General features: G+C 51.6%; 1 long non-coding RNA gene across 1 annotated transcript; it reads left to right on the forward strand.

The window, feature by feature from the left end:
• Positions 1 to 466: 466 nt before the first annotated feature.
• LOC119519864 lies at positions 467 to 4771 on the forward strand. Its single transcript, XR_005214104.1, has 3 exons — positions 467 to 1064; positions 3746 to 3954; positions 4244 to 4771. It is a non-coding gene; the product is annotated as an uncharacterized LOC119519864 (long non-coding RNA).
• The last annotated feature ends 6995 nt before the right edge of the window (positions 4772 to 11766 follow it).

An 11766-nucleotide genomic window follows, 5' to 3' on the forward strand; every position in this document is an offset into this window, starting at 1 on the left:
GTCCCTCTGAGGGCTTTCCTTGTCACTTCCCCACCTCACTGGTGGTTTGTCCTGTTCAAGCTGTTGTTCCTAGACATGACAGTGGTGGGGAGAGGGCGGAAGGGGGAGGGGAGAAGTGCCTGGGTCCAAGCATGGCTCCCCGGGGCCTGTTCACAGCTCAATCTCAGAGAAGGTGGTGAAGAGGGCAGAGTGTTAATGACAGTAATTGCTTTAATTATTTTTTTGGTTTGGAGAGTCATAAATGCAGCAGCTCGCTCGGCGCTAATCACGGTAATTAGATGGGGCTGGGGGCTGAACGTGGCCAGCAACTGTTAACTAGGGGGAGGTAACAGCCTGCAAAAACACCAAAAGAAACAAATCATCAGCCTCCTTTCTCTCCTTGGCCGTCCCTCTCCCCACTTTCCTCCCACTCCTTTCTCTGTCATCCCCTTTCTTTGCTTCTCTCCTCCTCCCCTGCCATGCCTCCTCCACCGGATCCCTTCTGAGGGCGGCCCCTTCTGAGGGTAGTAGCAGTAGCTTTGGGGTGGGGGCCCTCACCCTGAGTAGCTGTAGGGATTCAGGGATGGACTTCCGGTCTGGGGAAAAGGGAAGAGTCCGGCCACAGGCGGAAGTGTGCTCCTACTCCAGGAAATCTCCTGCCATGCTCCTCGGGATCCAGGGCAATGTTACACGGTCTGCGGTGGACCAAGCTCCCTGACTTTATGAAAAAACCAGGAGGCAGAGCAGAGGTGTCCCCGCCGTGAGGTTGGGGAGACCCGCAGAGAACAGAAGGTGCGCCGCCTCCTTGCACCCCTTGAGCTGGTCAAGCATTACATGCTCAGCCAACATTTCCTGAGCACCTACTGTGTGCCAGGCTGGGGATTCAGAGGGAAATCAGACCCTGCCTTATTCTCAAGGGGACCTGGACCTGAAAGAACTAACAACGATCCAGGGTGGCTGGGAGAGCTGCACAGCTCAGGCTGAAGGTGTCAATTCTGGGGAAGTCAGGGGAGGCTTCCTGGAGGAGGTGGCAGGGCAGCAGTGAAGACTTCCCAGAGGAAGCAACGTTTGCTGGGTCTTACAAGGTGAGTAGTATTTTCCTGGATGTGAGGGGTGGGAGGCCTCCGAGCTGAGGGAACAGCATGGAGAAGGGGCCGGAAGGAGGGTACAGGAGAGGAGAGGACGGGAGATACAGCTGGAGAAATTGCTTTGGACTGGATTGTGGGGGGCCATGGAATTTGGAATTGGTGCTCTGGCCTCTGAGACCATGTATGCAGGGGGTGTGCAAAGGGATTGGAGTCTCCTAGGAAGCTTTTTAATGGAGATTACACGAAAACATATGGGTGAAGCACAGCACCACATGGGTGCTCAACAGTTAATACTGGAGATGATAAAGCATGTGACTTCCTTTGAATTTGGTACTGTCGATGGACCCCCATGGCAGATATTTACGGAGCACTATCATTACCCTATTTTACAGATGAGAGTATGGGGTCTGCCTCCAGGGGCTGGAGGGCTTATGGTGGAAGTCACTTCTGTGGAGCCTCTGAGAGGGGGAGATCTGGGGCAGCGGGGGACTGCAGGCCGCTCCTGAGCAGAGTCCAGGAGACATCAGAGGCTGGGGTGGGGGCACGGGGTGGGGGTGGGGAGCAGCACCTTGGTCATACAGGAAGCTTCTCAGAGCTGGAGTCGGACTCAAGGCCAGGGCTCCCACCTCCCTGGCCAGCTTTTCTGCCACTGCCAAGGGCAGGTCTTGACAGGGACAACATCTGCTCCTCGGCTGCTGTGTGTGTGTGCACATGTGTGTGCCCTGGGCCCCCTCCTGGCTTCTAGGAGCGTTGGTGCAGGGATGCTTGTCAGGTGCAGGCCTTTGACCCAGGTGTGTTTCATGGCTGAGATGGCCCAAGAGGAAACTGGTGAGGGTCAGGCTCTTTAGTGAATGAGAGGCAGGCCCTGGGAGGCACACCAGGCTGGCTCGGCAAAGGGTGCAGTGCAACCGTGACACAGATGCACACTGACCCTCAACGAACACACTGATGTACTGAAGCACATGTATCAGCACACAGAAAAGGGCACACACTGACATGCACAAGCCCACACCCACTCACACATAAATCTACACTCACAATGATCCCTGCTGCTACGCAGCTGAGACACAGTGGAACAGATGCATTCACACCTGGACAGACACACAGACACTCAGGTCCTTGCATACACAGATATATAAGCACACAGTCCCCCCCGACACACCTAGCAGAGACATCGGCAGCATCAAGGAGGCCAGTGGTCCCTTCAGTGCTCAGATGCACACAGTGACACACAATGCAGAGAGCTCCTCTCGCAGAGACGCAACCACACTCAGGCACAGACACAAACACACTGGGTCTCCCACCCCACACCAGCTCCCACCTGGGTGGTCCCTAGAAATAGACATGCCCATGCAGATACATAAAACACTACAAACAGATGTGTGAGCCACAACTACACAAAGCACAGAGACACAAAACACAGTTGCCTAGGCACACACGGAGACATGTACAGACACACAAAGTCAAGTACACTCAACGAGAAACACTGACAAAGGTTACCTCAGCACACAAACATACCAGCTCTGCAGATGTGACTTCATCTCTCCCCCACCTTTTTTTTAAATTAGAGAAGTTGTAGGTTTAAAGAAAAATCATGCAGAAAATAAGTTCCCATATATACCCCTTTCACAGTTTTCCCTATTATTAACACTTTGCATTAGTGTGGTAACTTTGTTAAAATTGATGAAAGAATATTACTATAATTGTACTATTAACTATAGACCATTGTATACATTAGGGTTCACTCTTTGTGTTGTATAGTCCTATGTTTTTTTTTTTTAATTTTTATTTTTTTAAAAAAATTTTTATTTATGACATATATACATCTTGAAATTTCCCCTTTTAACTACATTCAGTATAATTCAGTGCTGCTAATTACATTCACAATGTTGTGTTACCATCAACACCATTTATTACCAAAGCTTTTTCATCACTCCAAACACAAACTGTACCAATTAAACATTAATTCCCAATTCCCTGCCCCCACCCCAACTGTAGTAACTTGTATTCTAGTTTCTGATGCCATGAATTTGCTCCTTCTAATTTTTTCATATCAGTGAGAACATACAATATTGTCCTTTTGTGTCTGGCTTATTTCACTAAACATGATGTCTTCAAAGTTCATCCATGTTGTTGCATATGAATCAGAACGTCATTCCTTTTTATGGCTGACTAACATTCTGTCGTATGTATATACTACATTAAGATTTTTTTTTAATTAGAGAAGTTGCAGGTTTACAGAAAAGTCATATAGAAAATACAGCATTCCCACATACCCCACCATTATTATTAACACTTTGCATTAGTGTGGTACCTTTGTTACAGTTGATGAAATAATATTATAATTGCACTATTAATTGTCATCCATAGTTTACATTAGCGTGTGTGTTTTCCCATATACACCCTATTATTAACACTTTGCATTAGTGTGCTACATTTGTTATAATTCATGAAAGAACGTCTGGAAGGAGGGGAGGGAGGAGAGAAGGAAGGAGGAAAGGAAAGAAAGAAGAGAGGGAGGAGACAGCGTGCACTAGAGGCAGGGGCTGGTCATGAGGGTCTGTGGGCATCTCGGATTCCCAGTCCTGTCCCCGTCCCTGGTCCCTGTCTGGGTCCTGGAATCCTCTGGGTCTCCCGAAGCTCAGCTGCCTACTTGTCCAATTCCATTTTCTCCTCAGACAAACAAGGGTTGCGTCTGTCTTCCTGTTCACACCGACAGGCTGGTTGTCAGCTGCCGCGGCATCTGTTCTTGTCAGAAAAATTAAGAAGGAAGTGAAAGAAGCTGCAGCGCTGGAACTGCCGAATGGACAGAGAATCTGGGCCTGGCCCCTCCTGGGAAAGTGTCCCGCAGGGGGACCTAGGGGATCCGAGTCCGGAGCAGACCCAGGTTCTCACCAATATCCTCTTTCCTTGAGCGGGAAGTGTGGTTAACATGTGGCCTCTGGAGCTGACTCCTAGGTAGAAACCCAGCTCTGGACTTCCCAGCTGTGTGACTCTGGGCAAGTTACTTAACCTCTCTGTGCCTTACTTCTCTTGTCTATAAACTGGGGATAAATAACCGTTTTGTTGGGAGGGTTAAATGAACATGTAAAGCACTTGGAACAGAATATACATTTGGCAGTTAGTAAATGCTTTAATAATGTTTGTAATTATTTGTATTCTCTCCTTTGCCCCAGGAATCACTTCTCTGAGCAGGGGACTCAGCTCCTGGGTGTGATGGAGCCTGAGGAGGGTGGGCCTCCGATGGAGCCGGCAGGAGAGGTCTCCATTCATTCATTGATTCCAGGCTCCTGATCCTTGCCCTTGGAAAGTTCCAATCAGGTTTGGGTATCAGACACAGAAACACAGAAATATTATAAGGGGGAGGACTGAAGGCACCTCCCCGGGTCTCTTCCTCATTCTCTCCATGGCCCCACTGCCAGGATACCACTGAGGAAAGGACGGCTGTGATCACCCAGGCCCGAGATGGCCGGGAGCAGAGAGGGGGCTGGGGCATAGCAGGAGGGCGCAGAGCTGAGGGTTTGGGGACCTCTCTCCAGGACCCTATCCTCCGGTTTCCCCCAACCCCTCAGCTGGCTGGGAGAAGCGGGCCGCGGAGGCAGCTGGCGCGGCCGGCGCTGTCCAGCAGGGGGCAGCCGCGGTGCGCGAATGGGCACGCCCACCCCCGCGAAGCCGCTGCCTGCGCCGCCCGGACTTAGACAAGGGTCTTTGCGGGCGGGGACCCAGAGTGTTGGCGTGGGAGGGGCGCCTTCACACCCTCAGGGCCTCGTCTATTGGGGCAGTCCTGCCAGGACCGAGGACACTTGGACCCGCATTATCCAGAGGCCAGGTGGGGTGTGTCAGTAATTTTAATCCTAAAAGTTCATTAAAATTACCCAGGGGGTGTTGAAAACATTCCCACTCTGATGCCTACCCCAGATCAATTGCATCAGAATCTGGGCAGTGCGGCGCAGGTATTAGTAATTAAAAAATTCTCCCTAGTGATTCTAATGCTCACGGAATTAGCTGGTGGCAGGTAATTGAGTTTAAGAACTGACCCAGCTCAGGGCCCTCTTGCCCCTCTGCTTGCGTCTCGTGACTGATAGTCACAGGAGTGGGTCCGGGGGCCCTTTGCTCCTGACAGGACATGTTGGGGCTGAGAGAAGGTCGTGAGCAGGGAGGGCACAGCACAAGGAGACCTGGGCTCCCACCTGCCTGCGGGGAGGAGTTCAGAGGGGGCTGCGGGTGAGTGCCCCCGAGCGTGTAAGCATCTCTGCGTGTGAGAAGGTGGTGGGCGCCTCCACACACCTAAGCGTGGGGCTCTGGGTGCATGCAAGATCGTTGCAAGCATGTATACTTTTGCCTCTGTGCTGGCACACACGTGTGTCCCTCTGTGCCGGTGGCTGTGACCCATGTCTCTGTGTACACATGTCTCACCTGTGTGGCTGTCTCCAGGCTCGCCTGTGTGTGCTTGTGTTCTTGGGTCTTTTGGAGCCAGTGATGGATTTGAAGCTCTGCTATTTGAAGGTATTTTTCTTCTTGCTTCCTCTCCTTCTGGTCTGATCGATATGCTGCTCCCGTGCAACCTCCCCAAAGATCACACACAGGCGAGCTTTGTGTGGACAGAGTCAAGTGTGGGTTTAGAAAAATCCACTGCAGCCCCTTCAGGCACAATTTTGGCCTCCAGGAGGGCTGCCTGACTTGCTGGTGAAAACCTTTTCGTGGCTGATGCAACCAGCACCAAGCACCATGACCCCTCCTGGCTTGCTAGGCCTAAGTCCCCTCCCAGCCCACATCTTGGAAAGGCCGTCGGAGGTAACGAGCTAAGCAGGGCCAGATGGAGACCCAAGGACCTCCCAGGCATGCCAATTGTTTGACACCACATTGTATTAATATTCTTTGAATATTTGTTCAACATTTATTTAATGGAGGGGGCTTCTGATGTCCTGTTAATAAAAAATTGGGAATCTGCTTATGGTAAAAAAAATGGGATTTATTACATGTACTGAGCATAGCATACATTTTAACTTAGAGTGGCTTTGATGCCAGAGTTTTTCTGTTATTTATAATTGAAGGTACATTGTCACTCATTTGAGGGATGGGGTTAGCTTATAAAGATGTGGTTACAAAGACAAGACTCTATCAGGCCTTATTTGGCTTGAGAATTTCAGCCTGCTCTGCGGGGCCACACATAACCTATATCCTGCCTTTCTGAGAATTAGGAAAAGGTGCCTGTGCAGGCTGCCCCAGCCCTGTGGACACACAGCTTTGGGAGCAGAGTTTGGGTGGGATTTCAGCCCCACTCAGCCCTTGGGCTCACTTGGCCGTGTGCGTTTACATACTGGGTGGTGTGTGTGTGGGGGGGGTTACCTTCATGTGTTTGTGGAAAGGCAGAGGTGAGTGGTGTGTACTTGGTTTGGGTGTGGCTTGTGTGTGTAGTGGTATATCTGATGTTTGTGTGCACGGAGTGTGTGTCGTGTTCTGTGTGGTTGCTGTGTGAGGTGTGTGTCTGGGTAGGATGTGCATTAGACTGAGCATATGATGACTGCATGTTTTGGAGTGGTGGACAATGGATTTTGTATGGAGGTGATCATTGGCAAGGGGATGGGGTGTGTGTCACAGAGGAGTGTTGGGCTGGGTGGGATGTGACGTGTAGGGGAGACAAGTGTCATGCATGTTTGTGGTACGTACCTTCTACTGGGTTGGGTGATCAGGTGTGCCAGTATGTGGGGTGTGTAGTGCATTGTGTGTGTATGTGTGTGTGTGTGTCCATGGATGGCGTTTCTGGGCAGTTCAAGCTCTCAGCCCTCCCAGCTGGCTTTGGAGTCAGCCCAGCCTTGGGCAGGCCTCCCAGGCCCTTCTCTGGCTCTGTCCTGGCCTTGGGGTACAGCTGAGAGGCAGTGGGCTCCCCCTGCTGCTGCTCCAACCATGCTGGCCCTGGGGGACCACAGTGTCCTGTCTGTGGCCCTGAAGGAAATGGTTGGTTAGGTAGGAGGGATGATCACATGGCGGTTTGTATGATTTTGCCTGAGAGTTCACCTGGCCCCTGGCAGGCCTGTCTGGGGAGCACATCAAGTCCTCTTCCCCAGCCCCCACCCCAGGCCCTCACCCTCTAAACTATTGCAATGGCTTCTCGTCTGGCGTCTGTGCCTCGACTGCCTCTTATCCTCCAGCTCCTTTCCTTCTCCTCTTAGCCATTCCCCGTACCGCAGCCAGGAGGCTTTTGCGCAGCCAGGAGGCTTTTGCTAAAATTCGGACCTGAGCACATTCTCCTAACTTAAACCCCCTCAGTGACTCCCTGCTGCCTCCAGGTGAAGGCCCAGCCCCTCAGCCAGGCTTCCAAGGCTCCCTGCTTCTGACTCATACCTGTTTCTCTACAACCCCCCTGGGCCCCGTTCCCTCTCATGCCCTATGCTAAGGGCCCCCCGGTGCCACTTCCTGGGACACTGGTACCATTTCAAGCCCCCAGCTATTTGCGCTGCTGGGCCACTGACCCCTCGGGTGTGCTGCCAGCCTCGCCCACCTCCCCTCCCTGGAAGCCTCTGCCCTTTCAGATGTCATTCGCAGAGTAATGGTCAGCCCGGGGGTGGGGGACTGTGCCCCCTCCAAACCCTGGGTTCCTTTGGAGCTATCTCAGGGATGCCCCTGGGCCAGCCTGGTACCTCTGGGCTGGGCTGCAGCTTCCAGGGCTTCCACCCTGAGCCTGAGTTCCAGTGACCCCCCTCACCCCCGGTTGGGGGTGACAGTCGGCGAGAGGGATGTTTTTCCTTCCTGGCAGCTGGTCTGAGCTTTCTTGCCTCTGGGGAGGTTTGTGACCAGGCAGGAAGAGACACAAGACACTCTTCTGGTTGGGTTTTGTGTCCCTGAAACCGGAACCTCTCCAGGGACAAAAGCTGGGGTGTCCTGGAGGTGTAGGTGAGAGAATCGTGAAGAGTGGGAGGGATTCCCTCGGAGGAGAGGGAGAATTAGAGACTCAAGCAACTGGGAGGGGTCATAGGTCTGGAGATTTCTGGGCAGAGGGGACTCGTGCCTGGTCCCTGGCTGAACTCGGAGGAGGTAGGATCTTCAAGGGACCGTGTGGTTCTCGGCTTTGCCGAGGAGGCTGGGGGGCTGGTGGTGGTGGAGCTGAAGGGGTCCTGGAGCTGGGGTGGTGGGTGATGTGGCAGCAATCATTGTTGAATAATGGCTGTGACCAGAGGGGCCCCTCCAGGACCTGGGCACTACTTGGCCTCTTCTTAGCCCCTGGGGTGCAGTGGTGATGGCAGGGCAGGGGGAGGTGGGAAGTGGATAGCAAGCAAGTCATTGCACCTCTCTGTGTCTCCTCCCTAAAGTGGAGATAGCGATAGGATCTCTCTTGTAGGGCTGATGACAAGATTACATGAGAACATAATAATAGTCAACCCTTGCAAGAGCACTTTCTATCCACCAAGCACCGTTCCAAGGGCTCCACACATAAAAACACATGTAATCCTCCTACCAGCCCTGTGTGAGAGATACTCTTACCTTCCCATTTTACAGAAGAGGAAACCAGGATTTTGACTTGCTCAAGATCTTAAACTGGGGTTTGAGTTCAGGTGATCCAGTGTCTGAGTCTGATCTCCCAACTGCTGCCTCCCACTGCCTTGCCAGAGAGTGCAAAGTCCTTAACTGTTAGCCCTGTTTAAGGAAAAATGTCCATTTTCAGCGACACTTGTCTGGGAGCTATCAAAACTCAAGGTTCTGTGGCACTGTGTGACATGTGCCAGACCCTTCCAAGACAGGAACTGGAGATTTTCTTGACCTGTGAGTAATGGGGACTTGTCTAACTGTGTACAGACCAGTGCACTCAACCATCTTGCTCTATGCAGAGTACTGCTTTTCATCTCTAGGTAATGTAGCCATCATAAACTGCCTCCCCTTCTAGCATTCATAAAAACCCATGCACTTTTCCCTTCAGCACACTAGTTGAATATCTTCACTGGGGTAGGTACACTTGCCTTGCAAGTTAAAACACTCTGGTTATTTTATTATTATTTTATTTAGCTCTGCTGGTCTCTTTTTTTCTTTTTTGATGGTTCTCAATAAATGTTAGTTATTATATAGGAATCTCAGTTTGCATACTTAGGTAAGCAAGAAAACCACACCCCATCCCCATCAAACCAATCTCATTATCACTGAACCTTATTCCTTCCTCCAGGGAGGAGGGAAATTTAGCCTCAGCCAGTCTTGGGGATAAGTTGGAGATGTCTGTGTATGTGTGTTTGTATATGTGTGTACAAGAGGGGTGGAGATGGGGAGAGATTTTTGTACTAAAATAGTGTGAAGCTGACTCCTACCCAAATGGGAGCAGACAGGGTGCCAAGGGGAGACCCACTGATGAGGGTGCCCCGTTGGGAGGGCAGAGCAGACAAGAAGCAGAGAGTTGGTGCAAAGGGTGCTGCTAAGGGGGCTGCTGAGCACGGGAGCCCTGAGTCTAATGTACTGCCCCACCTGTGTGTCACCTGGCATTTCTCGCCAGGGATGTATCCAGGACGCCTGTCCAATGCCTCTGTCAGAGCATCTTGCTCTACTCAGACACCGTCCCCACCCACAACCCGCCCCAGCACTTTACTCAGCTGAGGCACTGACCACTGCCTGTCTTGGGCTGCTGTACTTATTTTATTTGACTCAATCTGTCAATTTGATCCTATTCAATTCAACAGTGCCAGAGTCTGAACCAGGCGCTGAAGATATAATAATGAGCAAATTCGACTTGATTCTTTCCCTGCGGAGCCTGTAGTTTATTGGGGGCTGCAAGGTAGACACGTGATTAAAATGCAAAGTGCTCAGTGAGAATGAGGTACAGGGAGTATTAAGCAAGGGTTTCTAACCCAGGCTGGGAAATGGGATAAATGGGAGATGGCAGCAGGTGGAGGAGGTGTTCCAGGTAGGCAGGGCATGTAATGAAGGCCAGAGAGTGGGGGGCCTGGAGATCACTTCTCTGGGCCATAGAGGGATCTGGAAGGATGTGGGGAGATGGCAGGGGCAGAAGCCAGAGAGGTGGGCTGCAGCCAGGTCGCACAGGCTTTGGAGACCTTACATTTAAGAGTTTGGACTTTACCTATGGGCGATGTAGAGCCGCTGAAGGGGATTGACACCGTTCTATCACAGCCCTTAAAGAACACCCTGGCTATGGTGTGTGTGGAAGTGGGTTCGAGGGCGTGTTGGTAAATGCTTAACAACTGGCTGTCTGGGAAAAAAGCCTCTTTTTTCATTTGCTATGGTGTAAATACTCCCACTATGGCTAATTTCAAGTCAGCTCTGCTGTAGTACACGCTGGCTTCAGCACACTGTTGGTTGGAGGGGAGCAGGGAGGCTTTATTTCCCTCACGAGAATGAGCAGGCAGCTACTCTGTGGCCAGAGACCCTCTCATTTCCCTCTCATTTCCCTCTGTCTCCTCTCCCAGCATTGAGCACAGCCAGCACAATTCATTTCAAGGCCCAGGAATATTCTGGAAGGACCCTCCCGAGCACCCCATCCCACTTCCCGAAGGGAACCCTGAGAACTGGCTCTTGGGAGGAAGTCAGAGGCAGGAATGGGTGCCCCGCGTGATCAGGGCTGAGGACGGAGGAGAGCATGCTGGGATGGGAGGCTGATGAACTGATGATAATAATTATGACAATTATGCAAGATACCCAAATAATAATTACAGAAAATCATGATTATTATTTGAGGATGTGAGATGTCTCCAGCTTTTTGGAGCTGCACAGAAGCGTCGGATGCCCCTTTTCCTGTGGGTGTGTGAGTGCCACAGCTAAGCTCGGGGACCGTGTGGCAGGAGCTGGTTTTCCAGGGGTTTACATCCCTGTTCGGACAGCTGTTTCCTGTTTTGGTCTTGGTGGGAACTGGCCTTCCTCACTGAGTGCCAGGCTGAGTGGGTGAGCTGGACCTCAAGGTCAGGGAGGCAGGGCCTCGCCTCTGGCTCCCATCTCAGCGCTGAGGACACGGCCCTGGCTGGGGGCAATCAGGGAGAGAGGAATGGATAAGCTAAAGGAGGCATTCAGGGATTCGGGCACCATGGGTCTCCCTCATGAGCTGGTCCCTGGTTTGGGGCTGATTGGATACCTCACCCAAATGGGGTCAAACAGATTCTCTTTTCTGGAAATTTAGAACTGGGACTGTGGGAGGGTAGAGTTGGTCCCTGTGGGTGATTGGATCTGTTACTGGGAAGCTGGGAGTGGACAAGTAGATGGCAGTGGTGGGGAAGAGAGAAAGAGATTGTCTCCTGGTGGCCTCTGCATTCCAGTTCCAGTCCTCATCCTCAAAATTCCCTGTACCTTTGTAGGAAAAGGCCCAATGACGTCAGTGCGAGTTGCTTCCTGTTACTTGCAGCCAAGGTTCTGAGCAGGGCTGATTGCAAAGAACCTTGGATGTTTTGGCTCAAGCTAGACCCTAGTGGTATGATATGAGCACTCTTATAGGAGTCCAACAAGAGGGGCTCTCATAGGGCTGGAGCTTATGGGAAACTGAGGCAGGCTCTGGGTTTTAGAAAGTGCTGGAGGGAGCTTCATGAGCTAGAGGGACTCTTACTCTAGTAACATGATTCAGTTTCAGTTCCTTGTATCTGCTTTTTCTGCCCTGTATCATCTGGCCAATTCTTCTCTTTATTCTTCTGTTGGGGACGATTAAGGTAGCATGTATAAAATCCACCCTCAGCGATGCCGGAGATATGCAACATGACCGCTAGGGCTGATGCAATAG

This window comes from Choloepus didactylus, chromosome 2 (genome assembly GCF_015220235.1).
Source record: "Choloepus didactylus isolate mChoDid1 chromosome 2, mChoDid1.pri, whole genome shotgun sequence".
In the NCBI taxonomy this organism is placed as follows: domain Eukaryota; kingdom Metazoa; phylum Chordata; class Mammalia; order Pilosa; family Megalonychidae; genus Choloepus; species Choloepus didactylus.